The sequence below is a fragment of the Felis catus genome, chromosome A3 (assembly GCF_018350175.1).
Source record: "Felis catus isolate Fca126 chromosome A3, F.catus_Fca126_mat1.0, whole genome shotgun sequence".
NCBI classification, from domain to species: domain Eukaryota; kingdom Metazoa; phylum Chordata; class Mammalia; order Carnivora; family Felidae; genus Felis; species Felis catus.
Window position 1 is genome coordinate 117604103 of NC_058370.1, and position 6180 is coordinate 117610282.

The window sequence follows — 6180 nt, forward strand, 5'->3', positions numbered from 1 at the left end:
GCGCTGACGCCAGCCGCACTCCCCGCGCGGGGAAGAAAGGCGGTGGCTGGGCAGGAGCGGACCGCGGGCGCTGCTTGGGGGCGCCGAGGCGGCCCTGGCCCTGGCCTTTCTCTACCCCCGCGCACCCCCGAGCCCAGCGCCCTTGGTCTGTTCCATTGGCGCACGTTGCCAAAGATGGTCATTTGCGTTAGAGGACGCGAGTGCGGGTTCCCTCGCTTTCGGGTGACGTGGAGGGAGAGGGATTCCCTCGCCGGCTCCCGAGCGCGCCGCGGCCTCCTCCCTCCACCGCCCGGGGAAGGGGCGCGGGGCGGGGCCCCGGAGAGAGGCCGCTCGGGCCTCGGCGCCGGGTTTTACAAAATAATCACAGCCTGAAGAGCGAGACGGGCGGTTCAGTGCGGCGCCACCGCGAGGCCGGGAGCCGGGCGCGCAGAGCCGCTCTCAGGGAGGGCGCGGCCAAGCGCGGTCGTCGGCGCCCTCCGCGGCGCCGCCCGGTGCAGCGGGAGCCCTGGGCGCGCGGGGTGCCCGCGCCGCCCTGCGGCCAGGCCTTGGCGGGGCGCGGCGCCGCCCGGCGGGGCCGACCTGCCTATTTTTCCCGGCCTGGCTGGCTGCCCACTGCTTCCCCCCACCCCCAATACGCTTCTTGGTTTTTGTTTGTTTGTTTTTTGGGGGTTTTGTTTTCGGCCCTACAATTAATCTGTTAGGGGTAGCCCTGAAGACAAAAAATTAACCAGTCAGGACATTCCGGCCGCCCTCCGTGCGGGACAGTTAGGATGCATCTAATAGTAATCGGGCGTTAGAAGCAAACTCGACTGTTAAGAATTTTTTAAAAAATAGAGAGGGAGGGAAGACCGGGCGAGGGTGTGCCCCAACCAAGTCTTCAGCTGTTTTGGAGGGAAGTTCGGGGAGCAAGGAGTCTGTACTCCTGCGTCTTCCCGCCTCGCCCGGGGTAAAGAGCACAGACCTCGGAGTACGAACGCCAGGCTGTGCTATTTACGAGCTGTAAGACTTTGGGCGAGTCCCTTAACCATTCTGGGCTTCGATTTCTTCCTATAAAATGAAGGGGTTGGGACGGATGACCTTCTAAGGCCCTTGCCAGCTCTGGTACTTCAATTGTTGTGCAAAGACGATCCGGAGGAGCACTGTACTAGGAGTCAAGGAACCTGGGTTCTGGTCCAGGCTCTGCTTTAGTCTCGGTTTGCCCAACTTTTAAGCGGCACCATCTGTACCCGCACAGGGTCCTTGTGAGGACCCAACGGGAAGCTCTGTGAAGGCTGCGTACGCTGTGAAGCGCCGTGCGTTGCAACACGTCACAGATCCGGTCCTCAGTTTCCTTATCTGTAAAGTGGGGGGAGTTGCTAGGAAAGAAAAATAGAGCTGGGAACTCAAAGCTTTCCCGGGGCACTATATAAAGCGCTGGCGTTTCCGGGACGGCTGGCGGCATCTGGCCGCCCCAATGGCCCCAAGATACGGTAATCCCAAACAATACTCGGGGTCATTGTTTACAGCTATAAAACACATTCTGTCCTGAGCTCCATCCCCAAGGACGCGCGCAGCGAGGCGAGGCGGGCCCGACCCCTCGCACCTCCGCCGCCGCCCTCCGGGCAGAGTCCTTAACTCCGCCGGCCCGGGCGAGGTGTGCGGCCGGCGGATGTGCACCCAGGCCGCCGGGGACTGGGGGTTTTTGTTTTGTTGTTGTTTCACCCCTGAGTCCTGTCTGCCTGGGTGTTTACGTGCCTCTCCCAGCAGGACTGAGTAAATGCAGTTCTTTGACGCAAAACCCATCAGCCCTTTCCCCAGCGGCAGTGGCAAAACCAGAAAACTGGGGGCGGGGGCGGTGTCGGGGAGAGCGCAGGAAAAGAAATCGTGACACTTTCTCACTCGCCTCTCCGTCCCCTCCTGCGCCACACGGCCCCCCGGGTGCCTTAGCGAGATCTTGGGGGGCTGCAAGGGGAGGCGCGGCGGGGGCACCCAAGACCCTCCCGAGGACAGCCGCGTGTTGAAGCGGCGCGAACAGATGCACTTTTGGTTTTCCTTTGAGCACCAGCGGCTGCCTGGTCCTCCCCCACCCCGCGTTCGAAAATCCGGGTGCTTCTGGGTCTCTCCCACACAGTTCTTCCAGTAATGCGAGGGGAAAGGAGGAGGGGGAAAGGAGAGGGAGCTTCCTGCGCTGCCTCCGCCGTCCCGGGCGCGCCCAGGCCCCGGCCGGCGCCGCCGGGAGCGCGCGGGCGGGCGAGCGCACCCTCGCGCCCTCTCCCGCCCCCGCCCTGCCTGCTCCCCGGCCTTTTCCTTTCTTGTGGGTTCCCGTAAAGCCCAGCAGCACCGAGACGTCTGCAGAGCATCACGGAATCTGTGCTGATGCAAGTCGCTAGCCTCCCTTTGGTGCGCCCGGCCTGCCTCGGAGCGCTTTGATCCCGGTCTTCCCCAGCTCCAGAACTTGTGTTGGCTCCCTCTGCCCGCCGGGAGGCCTGCGTTCTGCGGCCGGCCCTCACCTTTCGGTTTCCCGAAGCGCCAGACGCACAGAGCTGCGCCTGGTGCTGCGAGGACCGGCCGTATGCTGGTGCCTCCGCCAGACTGTGAATGCCAAGCCGAGGATTCGGCCTCCAGGCCCAGTTTCTTGCCTGCTTCTTGGGGAATCATTTCCGATCCCAGTTAGAAAGGGTCCCCTGGCTCCCTGGAATAATAGACTAAGAAGAATAGAGGCCAACCTTCACGGAGTGCTTACCAAGAGTCAGGCTGATTACACGCATTGTCTCACGCAGTCCTCCCAACAAACGTTTGAGGTGGATATTATCCCCTGGTTGCAGATCAAGAAAGTGAGATTAAGTAGCTTGTTTAGGAAATTTGGTTGGTGGGTTGGTGATCCAGTTGGAAATGCAGCTGGACCTCTATGACACCAGGTTCTTCCTCTTATCCAGGACACTGGATGACCTGCCTCCTACTGGAAGGTCCTTGTTTCTCTCTTACTGGTCTCCAGAAAGCATGGACTTCATTTTGTGCGTGACTTTGTCCTACACTTAGAGGTGCTCCTAAATTCTCAGCTGAATAAATAAACAGCCTGGCAACACGGCTCAGCTTAGGGAAAGGTCATGTCAGGTGAAGGGAACAGAGGAGAGAGGAAAAGGGTTGGGGAAGAAAAGGATAGCTTAGGACTTTTTTCTTGCTGCCTCTCTGGGTCTGCCTGGCAGTTGTGTCTCCTCCTTTGTCCCTTCAGCCCAATGTTTGGTCCCTTACTTGAATCCCAGAATGGCTGCCTGCTCTGGGCTGCACTGGCCCACACATCTGAGCGCTGGAAAGTGCATGAAGCCTTTCATATACATAGCCTCACTTGCCCTCACACAACCTCCCTGCCACGGATGTGACAGCAGTGGAGGTGACTCTGGATTGCCAAAGACGAGACCAAAGAACAGAATGGCAAGGCAGCCTACTCAAGATTTCCCAGACTGTGGGTGTCAGAGCCTGAGCTCAGAGCCATGCCATCTGACTTTGCACCCAGTGCTCTTCCCCATCACCTATGCTCCCCACCTTGACAGGCCAGAAGCAAACTCCACGTCTCAGTGACAAATGGTCCTCTCTGCATCCTGCCTAAGCAAATCTGCCATCATTCCTCTGTAGGAAGCCACACGTCTTGATAATCTTTGAACACTTCTGAAAGCCACTGCATCTTATCACCAGTGACTAATATGGAAGTGTTGGTGTTTGCCCAGAGATCTCTGGATCAGTCAGGAGTCAACCAGGAACCAGACTTCAGCCCAGCTGGCTCAAAGGAAGAGGCTTTAATGGAGAATCTCCATACAGAGATGGGGGCATGGCTGAGAGAACAAGGGACCTTGGCACCCAGGACCTAGCAACAGCTGGAAACTGTGACCACCCCTAAGATTGCCAAGGGGAGGAAACAGTGTTATTAGAGCCTGGTGTGCACTGGGGCCATGGAAGAGGGCCATGGAAAAGGGCCATGGAGCAGGACAGACAGAAGGAGCCACGGCCAGTGAGTGCTAGAGGGGGTGGGGCTGGGGAGGGATGCCAGACCCATCTCTCATCCCCTCTCCCCATCTCTAGCTAAAGGCAGGCTACTGAGGTCAGCCCCTCCAGGACATACAGAAGGGCAAAGAAGGGCGAACAGTGGATTTGGTGGGGGTGGGGGAGGCACGCCCAGCATATTGGGCAGGAGCTAGGATAGCTGCATCTTCTCATGGGTGACATTTCAGAAAGGGGGGAAATGTGACTCAGCCAGTGGGTCTCACACCTGAGTGGGGGTGAGTGTCAGAATAACCTGCGCATCTTTTTCAAATTGCACTTGCCCTCCCTTTAAACTTTACGCTGAGCCACTAATCCCAGGGGAATGTGTCCTATCCCTCAGGTGTGGGAGCAGAAGACAAGTTGGGAACCACAAATCAAAAGATATCAGGATCCAGGGGAGAGAGCTGAGTGAATAAGAGATGCTGACTCCCTCCCCTGTGGCCTCCTTTAAATTCCAAGGGCGACCCTCCCAGCTAACGTGTTCTGAGATGTGGCCTGTACCTCTGCCCACCATGATTCCTGTTTCAGGTGTAAGACATACACGAATGAGAAGAAATGAAAACAAGGAGTTACAGAAACCCTCACTCTAGAGGCAATCATCATAATAATATTAAAACTGAATGTTTGGGGCACCTGGGTGGCTCAGCTGGTTAAACATCTGATTCTTGATCTCAGCTCAGGTCTTGGTCTCAGGGGCGTGAGTTCAAGCCTTGACTTGGGCTCCTTGCCTGGTGTGAAGCCTGCTTAAAAAAGACAAGAAATAAGGGCGCCTGGGTGGCTCAGTTGGTTAAGCGTCCGACTCTTGGTTTCGGCTCAGGTCATGATATCATGGTTCATGGGATGGAGTCCTGCGTCGGGCTCTGCGCTGACAGCATGGAGCTCGCTTGGATTCTCTCTCTCCTTCTCCCCCTGCCCCTCCCCTGCTTGTGCATGCTAGTGCTCTGCTCTATCTCTCTCTCTAAAAAAAGAAAAAAAACAAAAGACAAACAGAAAACCCTGAATGTCCTGCATCAGGCTGATGGTCACGTGTTAAAACTTCATCAAGCTCTACCCTAAGATTGGGGCACTTTTTTTTTTTTTTTTTTTTTACTGTATTTTGCTTTCAATAACACACAAAAAAGCAAACAACCACAACAACAAAAGCTTTTTGTTGCCTTAGACCACATTTAGAGTTCTATTGAAGTTTGTATGAGATTTTTCAGCAAGTTGGTGGCTTTCTGGCCACCTGCTTTCGGCCACTGGGAGACTCTGAATAGTCAATGCCCCAGAAAGCTTCGGGCAGGAAGAGGGTACTTCCCCAGCTGTTTTCTTTTTCTTTTTCTTTTTTTTTTTTTTTTTTAAGCCGGATACATTCCAGAGATAAGTGCCCAGCGCTATTATTCAGAAATATCTTTATGAGTTAGAACAGAAGTTACCCCGGGTAGGAATGTTTGTGGGGTCTGCAGAGGAGGAACGGGACAGCTTCCCTCACTTCTCCTTCTGGGTCTCAGAACTGCACTAGGAGAGATGGCTCAGGGTTGGCCTTCCAGTTGGGAAACCGAGATCCAAGGATGACCCTGCTATGGCTGGCTGTGTGACCGGAGTAAGGTGCTTGACATCTCCAGGCCTCCGCTTCCTCATCTGCTACCAAGAAACTGGACTGAACACAGGGTCTGTCTTAGGGCAAAAGGAGGTATAGAAGGAACTCTTTCCCTGCCACTCCTCTGTCCGAGATGAGACTCCCGTCAGGCATCTTCAAGTTCTTCTTGGAAACATAGCTCTCCATGGCGTCCCCTTCTGGGTTCTAAGGACCCAGAAGTCCAGGGAAAAGGGGCGATTTGGCCCCAGCGTGATCTTTTCCCCTGCTGTGCCCTGCCCAGGCCGGGAGCTCCAGGCAAGTTCCACCCACTTCTAATTCAGTCAGGGCCCAGGACCCTGCCAGGCTGTCTGTCACAGCCATCCACCAGCTGGCCCCAGGATTCGCCTAGCCTGTGCTGGGAAAACGAGAGCATCAGAGAAACCTGAAGCGTGGATGGGCCCTGCCCTCAGGCGGCTTACAATCTAGCTAGAAGAATAAGAACTAACACACACATTAGTGGGGGCATGAGGCAGGAACAATAGTGACACCCATAAAAACCTTTTATAGGCCTTACCTTGTACCAGACAGTCTTTTAATGGAGTCCT